Here is a 26,052-nt window from a genome sequence, read left to right on the forward strand (position 1 = left end):
GCCAGGAGAGACCAAAGCCAGAGGCTAGGAGCTTTATCTGGTTCTCCCTCATGGGTGGAAGGGGCCTAAACATTTGGGCCATCTTCCACTGTTTGTTTTTTGTTCCAGACCATTAATAGGAAGCTGAATCAGAAGTGGAGCAGTTGGGACACTCACCGGAGCCTATATGGGATTCCGAGTGATACGGGCATTGGCTTTACCTGGAAAATATACTTCCAAACCTAATTAAGGTCAGAATGCTTCTTGGTAAGTACAGAATCAGATTAAGGGAGATGAGTAAAATTTATTGGAAACACTATGTTATGATCTCTTCTGGATACAGACCTCTCAATGAAGCAGGCATAATCACGTCGGCTCATCAGTGTACAGTCACCCCAAGTTGGAGCTGAAAACCACTAACAAACTCTCATATTTTACACTCTTTTATCCAGATTCTTCATGACTATCTTTCCATGTGAAAATGTTTATTGCTTCCATAATTTCATTAATCCACTCATTATATTTTCTAATTTATTCGAGAGCTCTCATCCACTGATTACTCCCCAGATACCAACAAGCAGCCAAAGTCAGGAGCCAGAAGCCAAAACCAGGTGGGTGGCAGGAACCCAATTACATGACCCAGCATCATTTCTTCCCAGGGTCTGAATTAGCAGGAAGCTAGAGTCATGAGCCAGCGGTGGGCATTGAACCCATGTACTTTGAGATGAGATGCCAGTATCATAACTAGCATTTTAACTATCAGCCCAAAAGTTCATCCTCACATACTTCTTACATTTAGTATTACTTTAGGATCCTCTGTGTTATGATACCATTGTACATTTACCATTCATCATTAAGCATTATCATTAGTAAAATATCATGTGATCATTCATTTTTATAACTATTATCTTTAATTGTTAACTATCGTTGTGGGTATCACTTATCCTTAACAGCAGCTGTCTGATCATGACCTTTCCTGATAGAGATTTGAGAAACATTAAATGGTAGTAACTAATAAGACCAAGATCCTCTCCTCTCACCGTCATGGCAACCTTACTAATAGACCACCCATTCATTACAAAACACAGCTCTAGAACCTTTCTCAACTCAGCATTCTTGTGGCAGCCAATGCCACTTGACTACACTTAACATACATGTTTTTGGTCTTTTCCATTTTCCCATTCTGCTTAAGATGCCCAGCAGCACATATACAAACCATTTCAGTTAGTCTGAGTCCTTTAAGAATCACTTACCAAGATGAGATTACAATCTTACCACCTATTTTTATATGTGCAAGTGATTTATTAGAAAAAATGCCAGTGAAAGAAGATGGAAAAGGAGCTGATGAAGGAGACATCGGACTACAATGCTTTGTGAAGTAGAGGAGGGATAAAGAAAAGAAAAGAAGGGAGCAAGGAAGTGACTATGAGACCATAGTGCAGGTCTAAGCAAGTGTCACACAGGCCTAGGGGAATCCTTGAGAGGCAGTCAGTATTTTGCAAGTATAGGCATCTTTGGTGTGTCTGCTGCAGGAATCTGCTGCCTGGGAGCAGCTTAGGGGAAGACATTCTCAGTGCTAACGTAACAATGGATTTCACAGCATGCTGGAGGTCAGCTCCAGCCGAGTTCGGAACTTGGGAAGGGTGCGTGAAATAGGCGTAGAGAGAAAAGAAACCGACCACTATAGTTTCAGGATCGTAAAGGACAATGCAAGCAAGCTGTCCTCTTTATTTATACAGAAGCAGTCACAAACTCTGGCACAGACCTTTTACATCATGGTTTTGCATCCACTCCACTGCAGAGTGCAGGCCCCGAGCAGTACAATTACAAAGTTTTCTTTAGGGGCAGTTTGACACAGCTTCAAGGGGGGCACAACTTACAACAGGTGAGTAAGGAAGGATTGCACATTCCTTACTTATCTCGGCTTGCCAGCCTCTGCCTGCTCTCCTCAGGTCTGGCTCTAACCTTGGCACCACCTGTGACAACCAGACCCCTATCTTGAATGATCTATGGGTTAGTAAGGCTGGAGCCTTGGTTTATGGGGATTGTTGGCCATTAGGCCTGCAAGCTCACACAGTTTGTTAGCTAAGCCAGTAAAGCAGGAGTAATAAAGGCAAAAAGAATTGCAGTTAGCAATGAGCCATATTTACTCCATTTTGATTTCAACTCTACAATGGACCAGTGGGTGTTTCCAAAGATAATTCTGCAAATTGTTTCACCTTGAGGCAGGGCATTATCCATTCAGACATTGCAGCCAGGAATTCCTCAGTAGACAACACATGTTAATCCATAATACATTCCTACTACAATTCTCACTCTACAACTTATCAGTTAGAGGAGAAAATATATCACAGAGGGGAGAAGATAAAGATCAGAAACAGAAAAACTACAAACATAAATTCCCACTACAACTATGGACTCAATAACCCTAAGTTAGTTTGAAAGCATGTATTATGATGTTAGTACAGACATTCTTGAGCTCTTCCAGCCAAAGAGCCGTAAGAGCAACCGAGACAGCATACATTGTTAAAGGCCCGTTCACCAAGACGTTATCAGCAGCATTAACTCCCAAGCTCACATTGGTTGTAAAAAAAAAAAAAAAAAAAAAAAAAAAAAAAAAAAAAAACATCTTGCAGGGTCAAACAACAATGCCTCAATAGATTACAGAATTCTTAGCGGGATGGTGGGATATCCTTACAAAGGGAGGTGGAATTGCATTCAGGTGTTCTAGAGACATCCACCGCCCTGCCATGCAGCGGGAAGATCCCTGGGGCCCTGCCAAACAAGGAAGCTGTTCTCTTCACGCCTTCGTGTCATCCACACCTACTGCACAGATCCCAGCAAGAGCACAGCAGCATGGTCAGCTCACTGCAAGTGTAGATCTGTGCCAGGCAAACTTGGAGCCTGTGGTAGCCACAAACATGCATCTCTCCAATTCCCCACCACAGGAAGCATTGACCCACAAGTTGTCTACATCCTATGTTGTAGGCCTTCGCCATCTACTTCCTTTGCTGTGAAGTAGGTGGGACCCCTGGTCACATGCCTCTGCCTTGAGCAGTCACTGAGTTCAGGTGACCAGTGGTAGCATGATTCATATTCAATTAACCTGGTCATTTTGTCCACTAGATTGTTCAATGCCTCTTCCATGGTACATGTTAATATATGACACAAAGCCTTTCACAATTTCTGCCCATTCTCAAATGTCCACCTGCAAGCCTCTATCCCAGACCTCCCTGTCCCAATGTTGCAATGGTTTTCCTTCAAGGTTCCTAACCAGATAGCCAGGCCATTGGCCACTGCCCAGGACCTACATATATCTGACCTCAGGCCATTTCTTCCATACAAAGCAGATGATCAGGTGCCCTATTAGAAACTCCACCCATTAGGAAGATTTTTCTTCTCCATCTTCTTTCATGGCCATCACACCCTTTTTCACCTTGCACACATATACTGAACCAGTCCATCCACAGAGTAAACTCAGGTTTTTCTTTAGCCTTCAGCTGGGTGCACGGGGACTCTCATGTGCTGTAGTGTGAATTGGGAGAAGGATGCTGGTGCATCTTTTGGTAAGAATAAGGCAGTTTGTGCTGCCAGTTTATGCAGCATATTCACGGTCTCCAGTCCTGTCAAGTACTGAACTGTAATGTACAAAGATTTGATCATGGGCTACCACTGGGGCTGTCCACCATTGGAGGCCTCAAGAAGCCCTAAGTCATACTGGACAATTCTATACTCAGGGTCAGGAACCATCCTTTCCACCAGGGATCAGTAACACTCACATAGCTATTTCTCAAAAGATGGAAGCTTCTCCTCAGTGGTTGTCAGGCTGTTATTCCAGTCCCAGAGGCTGTCTTGTGTTCTGCCCCCCTGGTGCCTGCCATAAGCTCCATCTTTCCCAGACACTTCTAAAGCCATCGTGGTCTGCCTGACTGTATGAATCTACCTTAGAGTTGTGGCACATGCTCTAGAGTTTTTCTGTGCTTTGAGTCCTGCTCAAGGTTGGCAGCTATCTTTGTCACATAGCACATGGGCCAGGGGAGCATTCTTATCTGCAGAAACAGCTGGGGATCTCTGTAATTCTGCTATTCAACAGTCTCTGTTCTCTCCCAACAACGCAGAAAGTGAAAGGCTTCTTTGAAAGTTACCAAGGAGACTCTTCCCCTTCACACACTCAGCCATTAGCAGCTTAACTTCTCTCATTATCCCTCTGCTGGCATCAATACAACTTAGCAGAGGCCAGCCAACTCTGCTGTCTTTGAGAACCCTTTTCTCTTGATAGCCTTAAATGCACCAATCCTCATGTGGGCAAACTTTCCTGTGTGCCACAACATTTTATCAGTTCACTATCAAGGAGTCCCTTAGCATTTAACACACCACCTTACATTTTTCCATGCCCCACCTTTCAACTAAGGCGACATCGCCCTTGCTGCCGGACGGTTAGAAGGATCAGTAGCAAATCACAATCTCACCAACCTGTTTTCTGGATCACTGTTTACCAATTAATTAAAATAGGAAATGACTGGTGAATTTGTGTGTCATCCTTGTTCAGACAGCATGCTTATTTTCTCTGTATCAGTCCAATTTTAGGGTTTGTGCTGCTGAAATGAGCACTCGACCATTCTTCTTACTACTTTTGTTAGTCCAGGTCCTCTGGAGCAGCAAAAGTCAAGAAAGGATTAGAGATGTAAGAGACATTTAGAGATGTAAGATACATTTTGAGGCAAATGCTGGTGAAGGAAATTGGGGAGCTGGAAGTCACTTGGAGAGATATTAGACTGTGGTACTCATCTGATCCCTGTAAAGGAGAAAAGAATTTAGCCAAGAAAATTACACAAAGATCAATAGGTTTGTCCAGCCAAAGGTACTCATCAGAGGCAAAAAATGGGCCTGCCATGACCTCCTGCCAAAGGCAGGCAGTGGGAACAGACCAGGGGAAATGGGACCTTGGCTCAAAGGCAGTGGTGAAAATCAGATGCAACAGCTGGTGCCTTTGGTTAATTCTCCCGGGGCTAGATCTGAGAGGCACATTCTCATGGCTGCCAAGTCACTGTATAGAGCTAAAGAGCTCATCCAAGCCATTGATGAGGTGCTAGTGCTTGCTTTGCTTTAGTTGACGTGGGAAATCATCTGGATCCTCCTACTCAGTACTGGGGAAAAGAACCATCCTAACTAGAGTCTGAACTAAACACAAGTAATAATAAGGTAGTGAAAGGACAGGCATTTAGCTTAGTGGTTACAATGTCAGTTAAGATATGCACATTCCACACTGGAATACCTGGGTTTGACATCTTGGTCTATCTCCTGACGCAAAATTTTCTACTAACACAGGCCTTGGGAGACAGCCGGTGGTAGTTCAAGTACTTGGGTTCCTGTTACCCAAGTGGCAGACTTGGATTAAGTTCCAGATTTCTAGCTCTGGCCCCAAGCGTGGCCCCGGGCTGAGTGAATCAACAGATGAGGGTGCTCATTCTCTCCTCACCCCCTTCTCTCTCTTTCCCTCTATCTCTCCCCCTCTCCCTCTCTTTCTTCTACAAGCCTCTCAAATACATAAATAAGATTTTAAAGTAAACAATATCAAGAGGAAAAAGAGGAAACTCTACACCTACAAAACTGTATGATGGAAAATAAAACAATCAAGATGAATAGTCAAATAGCTGTTGCAAAAAAAAAAAATCAAACACTTTAGAACTCTAAGTATTTCAGGAGCCTCATCCACCTGTCTGCGTGATCTCAGATGCAGGAGTGGTGGTTCTGTCCCTGCCACAGCTCTCTTCTCACGTCTCTCCCCTGCAAGTTCCCAGAGTTCACCAGCCATGGTGTTACTCTTGCCCCGTCATTGGGACCCAAGGCTTTAACCTGGCTTGCTCTGGCTGATGGTTACCAAGCCTCCCTCCATAAATCTGAAAGACAAATTCGCTGATCCTGATCACTAACAAGCAGGCCTGATGGAGATCTTTAGGCAGGAATGTGGTAAGACAGTAATGACCAAACTACCTTGGGCACAATGTCTGGTGACATGAGAACTACGAAGGGACTGGTGTATGAAACATCCATTCCTGATCTTGAAAGAGCATTCAGTTCCACTCCCATAATAGCCCTGGGTGCCAGACACTTCTCCCCAGGCTCATTTTGGTTGCTACTAACCAGACAGATCTCAAGCCACATAATAGGTACTTTGGATCTCAAAATATTGGACAAAGAGGGCAGCTCTGGCTTCTCCTATGGTCCATACAAGATGACTTTCCCATCAATTTATACCACTCAGTGCAACCATTACAACCCTCAACAGCTCAAATAACCTTGGCCAGCATATGCAGAAGGTCTCAACTGAACCAAGACCTGAGGACAGATTTATGAGCACTGTATGGATCTGATCGCAAAGCCAACTTATGTTGCAATAAAGATCTATCAGAATCCCCACTAAGAGGGCAGTGGTACTACAGCCACTGACTGCTGGCTACATTGATCCTGCAATTTCACCCACATGTCAGGGTCTACTGATACTCAATTAGTGCACTTCACCATCCACAGCAACCAGGAAGCTAGCAGTGTAAGTGCCCAGGCAGTGCCCTTTCAGACTCTTACAGGTCCTCTAAGTAGCTGTGCCTAGGCTGGCAGGGCCTCCACATGGGTTAGGAAATTAGAAAGTGCTGGGCTGGCTCAGAAGGAGTAATCCCCTCTTTGCTAATGCAAAGAGGTGCCAGCTGAGTTGTTACAGATTGCACCTGAAACACACCCACTCTAAGACAGACTGCCCCAGACTATGGCCATGCAGCACCCAGAAAGATTGATCAGAGTTGGCATTGTTAAGCTTAGACCATTGGAGCTGTTTGGGAAGTGAACCAGCAAATGGAAGAGAAGATATTTCTCTCTCTCTCTCTTTTCCCCTTTCTCTTTCTATACCTCCCTCTCTGCCTTTCAAAAATAAATACTTTTTAAAGAAAAAACATTGATCCATGATATCCCTCTAGTTAAAAATTCGCTCTCCAACAATTGCCTAACAGCCCATGTCTAAGCTGCTTGCTCAGCCTTGCAAAACTGTGCCCAACATCATTTGGCCCAATATGGCATGATGGGGTTGCATTACTGCCAGTCCTATTTGAAGTTCATGGGTAAGGGGTATACTCACATGGAGCTGAACCTCATGTTTCTCTAGAAAGGCCCAAATCCATGGGTACAAACGGTCTCATTATGTTTGTGAACTCAGTAAAACTGAAAGTCAACAGAAAACTGATCAGCAGAAAGTGAGGAAGGTTTTAAGAGAAAGGTACATCCTTGTTTTGCTTAGGGGGAGGGGAGCCTCTAAAGATGAAAGATTTAAGTTGTAGCTGCAAACCTGGAAACACGTCTGAGATTAACAAATAAATTAAGATCTTAAAAGAGTAACCAGGACTTCTCCCCTCACCAGCTCTCTTTCCCTGCCAGCTGTGAGCTGCCCACCATTACAGGCTGATGAGAACTAAGGCATAGGATACCAGCGAGGCTGGGCTGCCCTGATCTCCAGAGAGAGACTCTGGCTCCTCCTTCTCTGGGGTCAAAGCTGATTGGTTCTGTCCAGCCCTCAAGAGTCCAACAAACCAGAGCCCTGCCCCTTCTTTGCCCAGAAGAATCATGTTGGCTTGTCAGCTGTGCCAAGCTACATGGCCCTTGCCCATTCACACACATAATCCCGTCCTGGTGAGACCTATTTATCAGTTAGACACACTTGAGCCATTTCTGATGCCACAAGGTGACCATGAAGTCATAACTGGCATTTGTATGCAATGGAGCTGAGGTACGACTGGCATAACCAACCCCCACCCACCATGATCTGGCCCTGGGGTACTAGCATCTGTTTTTGGACGGGAAAATGCTTCTCAAGATTGGACAGACTCATTTGAATATCATTGCCTGGAGCGGGGAGCATTCACAATTGTAAGCCTTCCTGCTCATCCCCCTGCCACCAAAAAAAAAAAAAAAAAAAAAAGGCCTGCGCTCTGGCTTGCCTGTAGTCTCCTGCTATACTGCCAAGATTACGCAGATCAGTGTCTGTCTTGGAAGCTGCATTTGCACAGATTTCCTGTGACTCAGAACCCCCTGTGCCTTTTCTTTGGGAAGGAGTTGACACACACGCCTAGTGTGCCCCCTTCCTCCCACAAAACTCCAGCCTTTGTTTGTGTGGCTCCCAGAAATGCAAAATCCATGTGCCTATTAATATTGTTTAAACCTGCTGTTCAATACATTTCAAGATACAAATATTTTCTATATATTACACAGATGTAATATGTATACTATATATAAAATATATATGCATATAATGAGATTGTGTCTTTCAAAATCTAAGAACACAACTGTGTCCAAAAAACAAAAAAAAGAGAATGATTCACACGATTATTTTTTAAGATTTGTTCATTTATTTGAAAGGCAAAGTGACAGAGGAGATGCACCGAAACACTCCCACCTCCTGGTTCATTAGCTAAATGCCTTCCAAGTCAGGCCATAAATCCAGGAGCCAGAAACTCCAGCAGGGTCTCCTGCAGTGGCAGTCTCCAGGCACCTAGGCTACCACCTGCTGCTTCCCAGACGCATTGGCAGGAAGCTGGTTCAGAAGCAGAGAGTAGCCCAGGTTCAAGCCCGCATGGCACAGGGGGAGTTTAACCTGTGCCACAAGGCCAGCCCCCTGAAAGAAATCTATTTAAAAGCTTTCTTAGCTGTACATTTCAAAACTGAACTCTACAAATGTATTTCTTTAATCATGTAAATATTATAAAAGCTTGTTCATTTGAGAACCAAAGAGAAAGTGCTCCTATGCACAAGCTCACCCCTCAAATGCCTGTCACGGCTGTGACTGGGCCAGGGACAAAATCTAGAGGTGGGAACTCAATCTGATTCTCCCACATGGGTAGAAGGCACCCAATAGCTTCAGCCATCACTGCTGCCTTCCCGTCAGGAGGCTGGAGTCATGAGCTGGAACCAGGAGTTTGGAACTGAGCCCAGTCTATTCGATAGGGGAGGAAGATAACACTCAGACTGTATGACTGCTCATAAATATCCTTGATTTTACTTGATCACAGCATGTTTATATGTATTTTTAAAGTTGGGTAGTTAGGTTGTTTCCATGTTTTGGCCATTATGAAAGTGATCCTATGAATATTCATGTGTAAGTTTTTACATGAACACAAGCTTTCTTCTTTTTTAAAGATTTATTTCTTTTTATTGGAAAAGCAGATTTACAGAGAGAAGGAAAGACAGAAAGATCTTCAGTTCACTGATTCACTGGTTCACACCACAATAGCTGGAGCTGAGTTGATCTAAAGCCAGGGGCCAGGAGCCAGGAGCTTCTTCTAGATCTCCTGTACAGGTACAGGGTCCCAGAGTTTGGGCCATTCCCCACTGCTTTTCCAGGCCATAAGCAGGGAGCTGGATTGGAAGTAGAATAACTGGGACACAAACTGGTGCCCATATGAAACACAGTGCTTACAGGTAAAGGATTAGCCTGTTGAGCCATTGTACAAGCCCCTGACATGTTTTCTTTTTTTTATGTTTATTTTTTATAATACAGTTCCATAGGCACAGGAATTGCCCTTCCGCCACTGTTTTCCTCCATACTATTACAAGAGTAACAGGCACAAGTCCATCATTCTGCTTTTTAAAAAATGTTTTTTATTTTATTACTGATGTTTATATAGTTGATCAGGGTTGGAAGGGTCAAGGATCAGGGTATAGTGAATGAGACCATTTTTTACATATTTCCTTTTTCTTCTTCCCCATATGTGGGAGAGGGAGATACAAGAGGAGAAACCATACCCAGCCTCCCAACCACCACATTAGCCACCCAATGTCATCCCAAGGTCCCCATTGTGGAATATTCTCTGAGGGTTCTGTTCATGTGTTTTCAATAGTTCTGAGATGCTGCTGATAGTGCTGCTCCAATGATGATCCTTCCGAGGTTGATTGGCTGACATAATCCACCTCCAAGTCTTCACTGACCCAGAAATTTGCTGTCAAGCTTCACTGGGGTAGTTGATCAGTTTGTCCTGCATCCCACCCTTAGCAAGCTGGCTCAGCTCTGCCCAACACACACTTGGCCCTCACGTACCATAGGGGGAGCTACAGCCCAGTCAGAACGATCCCCAATAACACCCACTGGACCAGCCCCCACAGTTCTGGTTCCTGTGCCTGCCAGCATGTGCAATGGACTGGTCCGGTCTGCCCCACGTTCCATTGAGATTTCCTATACAGCATTACGCATTGAAGCCTAACTCAACGCAATCGACTCGATCTCTAGCAAACACTCATGCTGTGGAGTGCCACAGCCTGTCCAGCCAGGCCTGCTCCCAGTCCTGGTTCTCATACTTACCAGTAGGAGTTGCAGCCCATCAGAGAGGAACCCACAAACTCCCCATGCACCCACTCTCCACTCTGGATCTTGCACTCTTCAGGTGGTCTAGCTTGACAGGACCTGCCCCCAGTTTCAGCACTTGCCAACTGATGCTGTGGCAAATCCCAACCCACCTGCCCTTATTCTGGCTAATGCCTGTGCCTATGGATACAATCAGTTACCCCAGCCTAGCTCTCCTCCTAACCTAGTTCACATGTAGGCCAACAAGTATTGTAGCCCTGCCCAACCTGGTCAGCCCCCAGTTCCAGCTCTCACACTCACCAGCATGAGCAGTGGCCTAGCAGTGGAGTCTCCACTATTCCCCTACCAAGTTCACCCCTCCCCCACCATCCCGGTCTTGTGTGTTCTGGTGGCTGCTGCGGCCCAGTCTAGCATGGCCAGTCTCACCTCAGCATTTGCTGGTGGGTGCTGATGCCTGGCCTGGCCCAGTCTGCCTCCATTCCAGCTCACACTGGTTGGAGCTGCCCAACTTGGTGCAGTCAGCCCCCAGTCCCTGCCCCAATGTGAAATGGTTGGTGATGCAGCCAGACCCAGCCCGTCCTGCACCCAATCTTGGTTCTCAAATCTGCCAGTGGGCATTATGAACTGGCCCAGCCTGACCCACCCCCATACCTGAGCCACACATATGCCAGCAGGTACTGTAACCTGGTCTGGTCAGAGCTGCTCCTTGCCTTGGATCTTGTGCTCACCTGCAGGGACTGCACCTTGAAAAAGGAATTCCCCAAGCTGCTTGTTGAGTCTCCTTTCAGTAGCAGATCTCCTGCACACCAGTGGGTCCTTTGCTGGGGTCTGTGCAGTAGGTGTGGATGACACGAAGGTGTGAAGAGAACAGCTCCCCTGTTGGGCAGGGCCCAGGGGAGCTTCCAGCTGTTGGGCAGGGTCAGGATTTCTCTCTGACTACCTTGATGCTGTTTCACCCATTTGCATGGACACTGAAGCACCCCACTAAGAATTCTACAATCTATTGAGGCATTGTTTGCCCCTGTGAGATGACTTTTGCAACCGATGTGAGCTTGAGTTAATGTCACTGATAATGTCTTGGTGAGTGGGCCTTTGACAGTTTACACACAGGAGCACAATTAAGCCCATGCCATTTCTGGACACCTTATTGGGTACTTAACCATTGCCTCAGAATCTGGCCCAGACATGTAGCACACCTTCTGGGAAAGGGCTTGATATATATCCTAAATATTAATGCCAGTGATGGGAGTGAGAGCTGAAACTACTATGGCAATAAATATAGTTATTGTTATCTCAAAGGCTAACCTGTCTTTGCAATTTTTTTGGAGCATGGAAAATGTAACTGTTTTAGCTGCTTTTATAATTTTTAGCTAGAGGAATTAAGGTTTGCTTTTATTAAGGAAATATGCTTTTAATTATTGTCTTATTGTTTATGGCGTTGTAGAGCCTATAGTTGTAGGGGGATTTAATATTTGAAACTTTCGTCTTGGATTTTACATTTTTTTTCCCTTGTAACCTATTTTCCCATTAAATAATGGATAAATTGTAGAAATAGAAATGTGGTAGGAATGTAATACTGATTAGCAGGTAATCGCATGTGCCTTGGCCTTGGGTTTCTGGCTGTCGCTCCATGACTACTACTGAAGAATGAATAATGGCTTGCTTTGAAGAATAAGAATATAGTATTTTGCAGAATTATCTTTAGGGGCACCTGCTTAGTCCTGAAGTGCAGACGGAATGACCAAATGTCTGTACATGCCCCCTTAGTCTTGAAGTAAAAATAGAACAATTAGTTGTTAGTGTACAGGCTTGTAATGTGTCTGAGTAAATAAAAGGACAGCTTCTTCTTGAGCTGTAGCAAGAGCACATGAAGTGAGTGTCTGTGTCTTTCTTTATCACCGACTTCATGCACCCTTCTCAAGCTCTGAACTCAGCTGGAGCTGGACTCCGGCAGTCCTTGGTCCAGCTGACTTAGTCCACCTCTTGTCCTGGCAAGAACAGACCTCATCGAGTGAAACTGGCAGCGATTTATAACTGGAGAACTATTAAAACCACTTGAGCACATATCTCAGAGCATGCCCCACATCCGGGACTTGGGGTGGGCGGGAAACCGGGTGGGGCTTCTCCCTCAATATCCCCCTTTACCTCAGATACATGATGGAAACAATATGGACATAATAGTATTACCCACTTCCCTAAACCCCCTGAACCTTTTTTTTTTAACCGCAATTAACTATGTAAAGATTGTCAACAACAATACAATAAAAAAAAAAAAAAAAAGAACAGTAGCCTTGCTCAACTGGCCCAACCCACTCTCACTGTTAGCTGTTATAGCCCAGCCACACCTTGTCTAGCCCTGATGCGGCTCTCATATGGCCCAGTGGGAGCAGAAACCCAGCCCAACCTATCCTAAACCCACTCTGGCTCTCACGAGCACCAGTGGATGCTGGAATCTAGCCTAGTCTGGCACGCCTCAGACCCTGTCCACACCCATACTGAGGGACACTGCAGCCATGTCCAGCCTAGACCACCACCCCTATTCTGGCTCTCGTGCTCACAGGTGGGAACCTCAGTCTAGCGAGGGCAACTCCTAAGCTTTCGAAGCAGGCCTGTTCCCAGCCACAGATCTTGCACATGCAGGGGTTCTTCTGCTTTTCAATTGCCTTAGTTACTTACCAGGAGTCTAGATCACATTGTAGTTCAAGTTTCATACTTTGAGAATCAACTGTTATCCACAATCATTGTACCATTTTATATTCTCACAGACAAGCAAATTACTTTTTATGTATCTTGAGCATAGGGTGTACAAAGATTAATAAATTATTTTTAGTAGGACCTGACACAGTAGCCTAGTGGCTAAAATCCTTGCCTTGCAAGTACTGGGATCCCATATGAGCGCTGGTTTGTATCCTGGTGGCTCCACTTCCCATCCAGCTCCCTGCTTGAGGCCTGGAAAAGCAGTAGAGGATGGTGCAAGGCCTTGGATCCCAGCACTCATGTGAGAGACCCAGAAAAAGCTTGTAGCTCCTGGCTTCAGATTGGCTCAGTTCCAGCTGTTGTGGCCATTTGGGGAGTGAACCAGCAGATGAAAGATCTTTCTCTCTCTCTCTCTCTTTCTCTCTGTAACTCTGATTTTACAATAAAAAAATCTTTAAAATATATTTAGTAGGTTTCATATCCCATTGTATGAAGGCATTGACATTTAACTAATACTTTAATGTCTGACATTGTATGGTTCTGCTTTTTTTTTTAATGATGTCATCAAATGCCGACTTAAACATAACTTACAGGTCCAGTGCGATGGATCAGTGGCTAAATCTTCATGGCCATTATAGAATGAATCAGCATTTGGAAGGTCTGTGTGTGTATGTGTCTAGGTGTGTATGGATGTGTCTTTTCTTCCATCTGTTGCTCTTTCAAATAAACAAATTTTCTAAAAAAGAATTCTATAAGAAACTAAAAATTACAAAGACTTTCTCCTGTATTTTCTTTTATAAGCTTTATAATTTTAAATATTATTACTTAGGTCTATGATGCTTTTTATAAATGATGTAAGCCATGTATCAAAATAATCTTATTGTAATACAATATCCATAGTTCTAACAGTGTCTGTTGCAAAGACTAATTCACTGATTTTCCTTGCAATTTTGTTGAAAAGTCAATGATCCATATATGTACAGTTCTAGTTCTGGGCTCTATTTTATTTTATTTGCATAGTTGTTATTCTGGTTGCCAATATCACATCCTTTTGATTACTAGGTCTCAATATCAGCAAGTGTTAGTCTTCCAACATCCTTTATTCTTTAAAAAGTTGTTTAGGTTATTCTAGGTCCTTTGCAATTCCAAATAAATTTGAGAATTAGTTTCTCAATTTGTGCAATAAATCCTGCTGGAAGTATGAAGGAACTGCATTCAATCCATCTGACAATTTGGACAGAAATGAGATCTTAACAACTCATACGAGATCTTATCAATTCTTCCAATCCATTAATGCCGTGTCTCTAGCTCTTCTACTTATTGAGCTTTATTCAATTTCTTTCATTAATTGAAATCTTCAATTAATATATATTACATATCTTCTCAAATATTTCTGTAAGTATCTCATAATTTTGAGATTGTGATAATTGTGAGATTGTGTTTTATGTTCATGGTTTTTCTTATTTCCATTTCATCCATGAATAGAAAGAATATTTTTATGTGTCTGTGTAAAATTTACTTGTTATTGCATCTCACAATCATGTGTAAGCACATGTGTAACTGAACTGGGCCTACTTAATAGTTAGCAACATAACTTACATTGGCTACTTGGTTTCTGGGGCAAAAACCTGTAACAGTAGGAAAGGACAAGTGGAAATCTCTTTATCCTCAGTGATAATAATAAATCCAACCAATATCATATTTCAGGGGATTAGTTCTACACTTAAATACATTAAGGTTGCAGGTACATATGTTTCTGCCATTTGGCTCCTACCACACTTCCATCTTCCAAGATGATAATAATCTATCTCACATTTAACCCAAAAATGCACCTGCTGTTTCAGATGTAGTATCTTCACTGGAGTAGACTTACATTGTTTCTGCTATGTAATAAATGACCCTTGAGCTGCTGAAAGCCTTCTTCTCCATCTCTATTAGAAAGAAAGAATAGAAAGCTTTTGTTCACTCAATATAACTGCAGTATATAACTGTGGTCTTGCATATTGGTATGCTAATAACTTCATCACATAAACATACATACAGACTTCTCTAGGCATTCTGTACAATATCCCTTGGTCCATTATGTTGATAACAGCACGTTGACTGGATCTCAGATGAACAACAACAACAACAACAACAAAAAGCGGGAAAGAAAGTTAGAGGCTTTGAAAAGACACTCATTCCAGAAAATGGAAAATAAACATGGCAAGGATTCTAGGGTCTATGATATAAGCAAAAATTTTAGGATCCCTGATGTATGACATAATGGGATATCTTTTTCAAAGTGAGGGGCAGTTAAGGAAAGTGAGGGACATCTTACACTTCCCACTGGTAGCATGCAATTAAAGTACCTACAAACAATCAACAGGTCCTGGAGTTATCATTTTCCACACTTAGAAATACAGCTCTGGCCTGCTGTACTGAACAAGCACATCTTCCTCTTTGAGTGGATTCTAGACTACTTAAGGAACCTGCAGTAGATCATGACTACAATGCAAGCATTTCTGTCACCTCTCCGGTTGACCCAGTGAACTCTGTTATTAAAAGTAGGAAGTGATGTCACAAGGACTGTATGAAAAGGCCCAACCTAAGAATCACAAGCCCAAGTCCCTCGGTTTCTGAGGCAAGATCATGCCATCTGCAGTAGGTAATTACAAACCATTTGAAAAATTAGCTTCCAGGAAGCTATTATGAAAGGTGAAATGCCTGAACCTGGAATATGAAGTAACCCTGTCCAGAACTGCCCACCATGAGCTGGGTTGTGTACGGCTCACACAGTTATACAGTAAGTTATGTTAGGTGGATCTGACATTCCATTCTAAGATGGAACATGTATTTGGGATCATGCAATGGCAGGGACATAAGGTAAAAGTATGCAACTTGAGTAGGTGCCTCAGTTTCACTTTATTTCCAACTGTTACACATGCCTGCCCTGCCAGTTACACCTACAGCCACCACGGGGGCCTTTGTGAACAGCTCCCAGGGAAGTAGTACAAAGACAGGGGTTGGTCCGTGAGTAGGGCGACCCAATACATGAATACAGGCCAAAGATGGACTGCTGCTGCACTTCAAACCCGCCCACAGGCACTGTGACCAGCACTGAAGGGAAACCCTCCCAACAGGCAGAGCTTGGTGCACCTGTCCTTCACCTTGAGTGAAAGAAAAGTGACCCAAAATAAGGACATATAGACTCATGGGCAATGGCAAATGGTTTGACTGATCAAGGGTTGTGAGAAGAATTGAGGCACTGGGCACAGCGACATCTGGAAAAGGAGGTTTGTGGATGCACAAATGAGAGAATGAAGGAATGCAGAGGTATTTGCATTTCTTGCTGACATCCACCAGAGAACACAAAGGAAAATTCATCAATAAGCCAAGAAGCTAGAGGAATGCATACACATACACTCCCCAAGGAGTTCACTTATCACAAATACACAGTCATTGGGGTTTTTTTTAAATCTAATTAAATAGACTTTATCAAACATTTTCACAAGATAATTCCCTCCAAACTGCAATTCTGGTCTCAGACGAGTTTCACCATTTTTTTTCTCTATATATGGTATGGTAGCTTTTGCATAAAGAGAAGGAAGATGTTTATCTACATTTGCCTTTGTATACACAAAATACCCCTGGAAGGATATACAAGAGACAAATAAAAACAGGAGCTGTGTAATAGATCAGGAAAGAAATATGTCTATTGTATACACATTTTTTTCTGAAATTATGTGCTGTATCATCAATTCAAAAATAAATGTTACTGGGCTCGGTGGCGTGGCCTAGTGGCTAAGGTCCTCGCCTTGATCCCATGTGGCCACTGGTTCTAGTCCCGGCAGCTCCACTTCCTCTCTGTCTTTCCTCCTCTCAGTATATCTGACTTTGTAATAAAAATAAAATAAATCTTTAAAAAATAAATAAATAAATGTTACCAAAAAAAGAGGATCAAAACAGTATAAGTGTCACTCATTCAGGCAGAATGTCTTCAATGTTTTTTCCTCTGATAACACTGTTTCTTTTCTTAATTAATTAAGTAATTAGTTTGAGAGGCAGAAAGGAAGAAGCAGAGCGCTCTCATTCACTGGCACACTCTCCCAAAAGCACACAGTGTGTGTCAAAGCCAGGAGGCAGGAGTTCAGCCCAGGAGGAGTAGCACTGCTGCTTCCCAGGGTCTGCCTCAGCAGAAAGATGAAGGCAGGCACCTGCGGCAGGGATCACACACAGGTACTCCACAGAGGGCTGTGAGGTCTTCACCACCAGGTGGAATGCCCAGGCCACATTCCTTTTTCCAACTCCACACTCAACTAAGTTAGCATAGAAGCTCTCATCTGTCATCTGTCCTTCATCAAGCTTAATTTCAGACAAATTAAGCAGATGCAAGTTCTTCTCACTCCCTCATGACTTCCCCTCTCCTTATCTGTTTGTTTTCTGTCTTCCAGGAAGATTTCTCTTCTTTCTGATACAATCCCACTGATCTCTCCATAACCTGCAGACTGTATCTTCCCATTTTGCCCATTAACCCTATTGCCTTGATCCTCCTCAGCAACACTAGTGATCTTAACTGACCAGGTTTCCAGGACCTAAGACAGAATCTACCAAGTATTTGTCACTCATTAGGAGAAAATCAAATGAGTAAATGAATGAGTCAGTGAATGATATGCCCTATCTTTTTTTTTTTAGGGATTTTTGCAATTAAAAAATTTTTTATTTGATTTTATGCCTGAGTTTTCCCTCCATTCTGGGTGGCCTACCTTGACAATAGGATGCTGGACTGTCTGCCATTGTCTGTACCAGCAATGCCAGGACACAAACAACAGAATGATGGACTTATGACTGCTTATGAAGGATTATACTATTGTGATAGTATGGGGGAAAACAGTTGGGGGAGGGAATTTGGGAAGGGAGTAGGAGAAATCCCAGAGCCTATGAAACTGTATTATAAAATTCAAAATAAAATAGAAAAAAAGAAGAAAAAGAAGAGATCAGCTCACTTTTCCATGCAACCTTTCAGTAACTGCTGCCACTCTTGGATTTTCAGGAAGGCCATGCACCTTGTGGCTCTGCTCAGAACTCTCCTGAAGGTGATGCGGAGATGCTCCACTCCAGGATGGAGGAAGGCAGTATCCGATGTTCACTCACTATGGGGATATTTAATGAAATCACAGAAATGGCTCGCTGTGCCTCATGTTTTCTTTGAATTCACCAGTTTCTCCATCTCTCATTACTGTTGCAGGTCAAAGCAACTTGGTATGGTGTCTGGCTACTCAGCACCTCTCTCAGCTCAGCCTGCAGGCTGGGGCCGTGAAGTTACAAAGCATCTCTGGCCCTCAGAACACAACTGGTACCTCTTCTGCACTCATGGGGCTCAAAGCAGAAAAGTGAAAATTGGAAAAATTTTCTGACATTTCTCAAAGGAGTTCAGGGAGTGAAAGGTTCAAAAACACCAACATGCACCAGACAGGTGAGATGTTTTTTTCCCTGGCATTCCAAAGCAAAGGTCCTGACAAAGATCACCTCTTTTCTGCACTGTGTTCCCCTCACCCCTGCCTGAATAAGAAAAAATCTAAACAGTAACATCAGTAACTAGATTCAAAATCTCTCACATAGGGAAAGAGTAATTATGCATGAGGGAGGCACTTCCAGCTGAGGCGCACTTTCTATGGAGCAGGAAACAAAGCTGTCAGATTCCCTAAGAAACTACAGTATCATTTATTTATCATCTTCCCACCATAGGGTAGACACCATGTTATTTTCCTTCACAAAGGGATTTCCTTTCATGCAATTTTTTTTCTGTGTGTATCTATTCATTCATGGCACAACTGGTAGCAGGAGGGAAAAAAAGGATTCTAACAGGAGAATTATCCTCTTCGTTTGCCTGGGTTCCCAACAATGAGGAAAGGAGAAAATGCAGGGTTAGAGGAACCAGCTTTGATTTTCCCACAGATGGAGCATTGTTATTTACATATCATTTCTTTATGTTGTAGCTTCTAGTTTTAAAAGATGGTTTTATGCTGGAGCTAGAACTAGAAGCACAGCATCAGCCATTTGCATTTGCACTTGCTAATTACACCAGAAAACACTGTGCTCTGTGTGGGTGTGAAAGTGCGGGCCACACTCCAGCTTGGGGAAAGATGAGCAAGCAGCAGCCGTGTGTATCAGCACTGAATAACTCTGAATGCCAGCGTGTGATTTTGCTATGTCAGTCCTTAAAGTGGTATGTACTCCCCTGAGCAAATTTGTCAGGCCTTAAATGGAACTAGAGTAGAATGATTCACAAACATCACAGCGATCTAATTTTGGAACATTTTATTCTGTCATGGAAGAAACTCCGCACCCATTAGCTGTCAATTCTATTTCCCACTCCGTTCTCACTTCTCAGCCAATAAAGTACTACTTTCTGTCTCCATAGTTTTGCCTGTTTTGGACGTTTCTTATAAATGCAATTCAGGCTAATCTTTGTGGAATGGAAGTATATTTCACCCCTAACTTTCCTACTCAAAAACCAAATTCTTGGGACCAGTGTTGTGGTGTAGTAGGGGAAGCTGCCACCTGTGATACTGGCATACCATATGGTTCCAGTTCAAATCTCGGCTGCTCCACTTCCTATACAGCTCCCTGTTAAGGTGCCTGGAGAAGCAGTGGAGGATGACCAAAAGCTTAGGCCTCTGCATCCACATGGGAGACACACTCAGTCCGCGCTGGTGTAGCCATGTAGGGAATGAGCCAGTGAATGGAAGATTCCCTCCCTCTCTGTGCCTATCTTTCCCTCTCTAACTCTGCCTTCCAAATTAAAATAAGGTAAATCTTTTTTTTAAAAAAAAATAACTTATGAAGTAACAAGTTAAATGTGATACAGATAAATATTTAATTTAGGTATGTGTCTAAATAACTTTCGTTTAAAAGGAGAAAGAAAGATCAAATTTCTATTTACTAGTTCACTTCCCCAGTGTCCGTAAGAGCCAGTTCTGAGGCAGGCCACAGTCAGAAGATCTAATTTTATTGGAAAGGCAGAGCAGATTTACAGAGAGAAGAGACAGAGAGATCTTCCACCCATTGGTTCACTCCCCAAATGGCTGCAATAGCCAAAACTAAGCTGATCTGAAGCCAGGAGCCAAGAGCTTCTTCTGGGTCTCCCATGTGGGTTCAATGTTCAAGCCTTTGAGCCATTCTCTACTGCTTTCCCAGGCCACAAGGAAGGAACTGGGTGGGAAGTAGAGCAGTGAGGACACAAACCTGAACCCATTTGGGATGTTGGCACTTGCAAGGTGAGGATTTCACCACTGAGCCATTGCGCTGGTTCCAACATTGCTTTTTTTTTTTTTTTAATTGAACAGATGCCTGAAAACTCATTTTAGATGAAAGTGATTCACTCACCTCAAAAATAAGGTGTTTTTGCGCTTTGTGACGGGACATGAAAAAATATCCTGTTGTTAGTGACTATAGGACACCAGCCAATATATAGGCAGGCCATCCCCAGCTCTCTGCAGCTTCTCACAGTCCCTTAAAAAAATATATTTATTATTATTTAAAAGAATTACAAAGAGAAGGAGGGAGAGACAAAGAGCTCTTCCATTGGCTGGTTCATTCCCAAAATGACTACAGTGCCTGGACAGTTTGAAACCAAGAGCAAACAGCTTCTTTCAGGTCTCCCAAGACTTTGGGCCATCCTCTGTTGCTTTCTCAGGCCATAAAGCAGAGATGGATTAGAAGTGGAGCAGTTGAGACTTGAATTGGCACCCATGTGGGATGCCAGCACTGCAAACAGAGGTTTAGCCTCCTAAGCCATTACACCGGCCCATCACGGGTCCTTTTCACCTGTTTTGCGCCACCCTGCTTTGACTTCTGTTGCATTTTATCGCTGCCATTAAACAGTTCTTTTGGGCCCGGCATGGTGGCCTTAGTGGCTAAAGTCCTCAACTTGGGCGTGCCAGGATCCCATGTGGACACCAGTACTGGTGCTAGCAGTCCAACTTTCCATCCAGCTCCCTGCTTATGGCCTGGGAAAGCAGTGGAGGATGACCCAAAGCCTTGGGACCCTGTACCCGTATGGGAGCCTCAGAACAGGCTTCTGGCTCCTGGCTCCTGGCTCCTGGCTTCAGATCAGCTCAGCTCCAGCCGTTGTGGTCACTTGGGAAGTGAATCATCAGACGGAGGATCTTCCTTTCTGTCTCTTCTCCTCTCTGTATATCTGACTTTGCAATAAAAATAAATAATTTTTTAAATATATTTTTATTTTGAATTTTGAATTATGTGGTACAATTTCGTATAGGCTGGAATTCCCCCCCAAACTCCCACCCCCATTAGATTTTTCCCATTTTGTTACAACAGTGTAGTCCTTCATAAGGAATCATAATTCTGTCATTCTCTTATTTATGTGTGCCCCGACATTGTTGGTACAGATAATGTCAGACAGCATCCCATTGTCTACACATGTCCAACAATTTCGTTGGGAATCCATCTTTCGTCTGGATGCAGGGATGCATGTTCCATTATACCCCCATGTCTATATACGATAGACCTCAGTACTCCATCACTATGCATTTCCATAAGTGGGAAGCCATGAAAGAAGGTCAACAACTGGTATGAGTTAGAACAGCCACAACAACAACAACAACAACAACATCAACAACAAATTACAGCACCATGAAAAAAAATGCGCTGCTGACTCGTGGATTATACGATGGCATCACTTTTCCCAAGAGACTTTTGTGTTTCCTTTTTGTCACCCATGTGTTGGTTACTAAATAAATATTTTTTTAAATTAAAAAATAAAATTAACTGTTCTTTTGTCCTCATACGTACCTGCTGTGGAGTAGACTAATACAATCAACCAGGCACCAAAACCCTAAGTAAGTGATTGGTTTCCTCCAGAGTCCTAGATGACAGCAGCATACAAGTGGACTCTGCTAGGCTGTGCAGCAGCACCTTAGGCATTTCTGGCGGCTCTAACAATGCGCCATAGGCTGGGCTCCTTAAAAAGAATAGACAGTTCTAGACTGCACAAATTGCGATCAGCATATCGCAGGGTCAGGTTCTGGAGAGGGCCCTTTCCTGGGTGACAGACTTTAGATTTCTCATTGTATCCAAACATGGTGGAAGAGACGGCAGGAGAGCTCTCCGCTCTCAGGACTAATTCCATCCATGAGGGTTCCATCTGAGGACCTAATGACCTTACAAAAGTCCCAGCACCAAATCTCATCACACTGGGATATAGATTTCAATGAATTAGGGACACAAATATTTGGTTCACACTAATTGGCAAGTTAAGACTTCGTTGTGCAAGTCAGGGCTGGGAAAAAAAAAGAGCGAGAGGGAGGGAGGGAAGGAGAGAGGGAAGGGAAGAGAAGGGAAGGGAAGGGGCAGGGAAATGAAACAATCCATGCATTTAAAATGTTCAAAAGCTAGCTAACTGAAGGTTAAGATAACTGAATCTCCTTACACTTTACATTTTCATGCTGCATTTATTCTGTGTTATAGAATGGGAAGACATTATCAACTGACCTAAGCTACTTTGGGACTCACATCACTTGGCTTCTTTTAGAAAGAGGACAACAAATGATGAATAAGCTTTACCTTGACAAAGATGAGTGTGCCTCCCATGAATTTGTACTTAAGTATAAGAAAGGAAACTTCAGGAAGGTGGTTTTGTGATACCAGCATCCCATATCATAGCATCAGTTTAAGTACCAGTTGCTCTGCTTCTGAGCCAGCTGCCTGCTAATGAGCCTGGGAAAGTAGCAGATGATGGTTCAAGTATTTGGGTCCTTGCCATCCATGTGGGACATCATTACAGGGTCCTTAGTCCTGGCTTCAGCCTGGCAAAGCCCAGCCTGTTGCATCCATTTAGGGAGCAAACCAATGGATAGAAGATACAGCTTGCTTTCTCTCTGTTCCCCATCTCTCTCTCTTGATCAAATAAGATACCTTTTTAAGAAGGAAATACACAATGAATGGGAATGATTGGTATTATTTCTTTCCATTTATTTAGGAAGCAGCATTGCTGGGTTCAATTGAGAAACCAAGCTAAATCCATAATAATCCACATGCCATATGGGTGTGTTGCCTAAATGCACGAGGTGCATGCCAACCTGAAAGAAGGCAGTGAGCAGGCTTCATGGGTGTCTGAGGGCAGAGCATCCTCTCAAGCACAAAGCCTTGTGCCTGGGAGACGGGAAGACTGTTAGCTCGTCAAGGAGCCCCAGGGAAGGCAGTGTGGCCGGAACCAAGTCAACCAAAGAGAGAATAACACACGAGAAGGGAGGGCATTTGGGGGAGCTGGGTCAGATCCCATAGAGGTTTGTAGCTCATCCAAAGGGTTTTCACTGTGAACTGAGAAGCTACGGAAGGGCTTTAAGCAAGTTGTTGGGTTAGACTCACATTTCAGCAGGCTCAAGTAGGCCACAAAGGGCCAAGGCAGAAGCAGAGAAATCTATGAGAGGCTTTTAAAGTGACCCAGGCAAGACAGGATAGTAACCTGGAACAGGCAGCAGCTGAGATGGTGACAATCCTAAAGAAAGCCAACAGGATCTGAGACCAGAAGAAAACCTAGTGGTCTTGAAGGTAAATCCTTTGAATGCAGGGGAGAGAAAGACTTAAATTTTAATCTGGCTTCATTGGTCATGTATGTAAGCAAATAACATAGTAATAATATTTGGCATCCTAATGTGTCTCATATATTATCTTCTTTGTATATCAGGTAACCCAAGAATCTCAGTTTCTGTATTCCTCCAAGCATACATATGTGAAACGCCCACAGCTTGCCCAAATTTAGGTCAGGCACATGATTTTTTCTTTTACTCTCCTCCAAATTTACTCATTTTCTGTTCATTTTCACATCACGATAACCACCCAAAAGTATTAGTCCCTCACGCTGTGAATGAGTACCTAAATAGATGGACACTTTCAATTTTAGGAGCTTTGAGATACACAAATTGTCCTCTGGAAGCTTCTTCCAAATGAGAAGAGTAGGTGGTATAAAATAGTGATTGTACAAGCAGTGTTATATGTGTTTTCTCAAGGCAAAGAAACAGGAGGAAAGAAGCAATATTCAAATCTAAGACATTTGAGATGTGTCATGATTATATTTTTAACAAAGTCACATATTCTTCTAGGCATTTGCAAATTCAAATTTTAACATAGACGAGCTCTTCTATAGCATATTTTTTAATGTAGATTTGAAGCTCACTAACCTGAATTCACATTCTGGGCAGACTTGAACTTGGACAAAGATCTTATCCCAGCATTTCCTCATTGTACTACAAAGATAGTAACAGCACTAACTTTTCTGGCCCATTGTGGGATTAGATAATGTGTGGAGTAAGTTATGAAATGCCTTGTACACAGTCAGCACCCACAACCACCAGCACAACCACTCATGACATTATCAACACTAGGCTAGCAGAGTCTGTTGCTAATAAGCCTCATTTCCACACAAAGTAAAAGAATGTATTATTCGTTATAGTCAATTCATTTTCAAAAAAATGCAATGCAGTAAAACAAATACCAGTGTTGTGGCATCTCTAGGGTTGAGCCACTGCTTGTGATATATGGCACCCCATATGGGCATGAGTTTGTGTCCGTGCTGCTCCACTTCCGATCCAGTTCCTTGCAAAGCACCTGTGAAAGCAGAAGAAGATGGGCCAAGTGCTTGGGCCCCTGCTACCCGCATGGGAACCTCACCAGAGTTTCTGGTTCCTGACCCAACCCCCAGCTGTTACAGCCATCTGAGGAGTGGGTCACTGGTTAGACGTTCTCTTTTTCCCTCTATCTGTGTAACTGCCAATCAAGTAAACAAGCAAATCTTTCTAATATAATAACACAACATAGCTTAACATAACAAAATATGAAAACAAAGCACCAATTGTCCGTTAAATTTTTTTTCTCCCAATATTTTTATACAAATTATTTGGGGCATGGTAGAGCAATAATCAATGGAATAAAACTTTCCTTTACTTCCAGCTAGTGTTTTTGCTCTTGGTGAAAATTGCTACCAGCATGAAGTCACTTAACCAGCAAGGGATGGCTCCTAACTTGCAGGGCAATCTTGCCTGCTCTGGACATTAATGGTCTGCTGATTAGATAACAGTGGAGGTGGTCACTGTGAGGGCCTGAGACTACCTCTGTCTCTCATTTCTGAACAACAGAAAGTTGTGGGACTAAAGAGAATTCAGTCAACCAGAAAAACTACTTGTTTTTCGAGCTTGATTTCTTGCCCTTTGCTACCTTGAAGGAATAATTTCAAAGTTCATTTTTTTTCTACAAAGTTAAAGCAAACTTGGTTTGCTCTTTAATCTGGATGCTCTGTGGATTTCTTGCACAAAATCCAGGCTACATCTCCCATTTTGTTTAAATTTGACAGATGCCACCCTTAAAGCAGATGCTTAGTGTAGTCTAGTGGTGAAGACACCCACAATACAGGACCAGGGCTCAGTTCCCAGTTTTGGCTTCAGACTCCAGCTTGCTGCTCATGTCGACTGCTTGGCGGCAGCAGAGATGATCAAAATAATTGGGTCCTTGCCATTCCTGTGGAAGACCTGGATTAAGTTCCCATCTAGTGGAGCTGGTATAGTGGTACTGGCATCCCTTTTGAGTACTGGTCCATATCATGCTTGCTCCACTTCCAATCCAGCTCCCTGTTTATGGCCTGGGAAAGCAGCAGAGAATGGCACAGGTCCTTGGGCCCCTTTATCCACTTAAGAGACCCAGAAGCTCCTGGCTCCTGGCTTCAGATCAGCTCAGCTCCAGCTGCTGTGGTCATTTGGGGAGTGAATCAGTAGATGGAAGGTCTCTGTCTCTACTTCTCTCTGGAATTCTGCCTTTCAAATAAAAAGAAATACATCTTCAAAAAAAAAAAAAAAGTTCCATCTTGCATCTGCCCTAGCCCAGACATACCTGCTACAGGAATTTAGAGACTGAACCAGAGAACGGTGCTTCTTTGTGTCTGTCTGTTTGCCACTCTCTGTCCTTCTACCTCTCAGAGAAATAAAAATTTAAAAATAAAGAATGCTGTTCACAGGCCTGGCATGGTAGCCAAGTGGCTG

General features: G+C 43.3%; 1 protein-coding gene and 1 non-coding gene across 2 annotated transcripts in view; both read right to left on the reverse strand.

The window, feature by feature from the left end:
* The window catches only part of WRN (WRN RecQ like helicase), a 207,031-nt gene that overhangs the window by 158,434 nt on the left and 22,545 nt on the right, over positions 1-26,052 (reverse strand). The window lies entirely within an intron of this gene.
* Positions 4,484-4,590, reverse strand: LOC118760050 (U6 spliceosomal RNA). Its single transcript, XR_004996546.1, has one exon. It is a non-coding gene; the product is annotated as a U6 spliceosomal RNA (small nuclear RNA).

Source organism: Ochotona princeps, chromosome 11, assembly GCF_030435755.1.
Source record: "Ochotona princeps isolate mOchPri1 chromosome 11, mOchPri1.hap1, whole genome shotgun sequence".
Lineage (NCBI taxonomy): Eukaryota > Metazoa > Chordata > Mammalia > Lagomorpha > Ochotonidae > Ochotona > Ochotona princeps.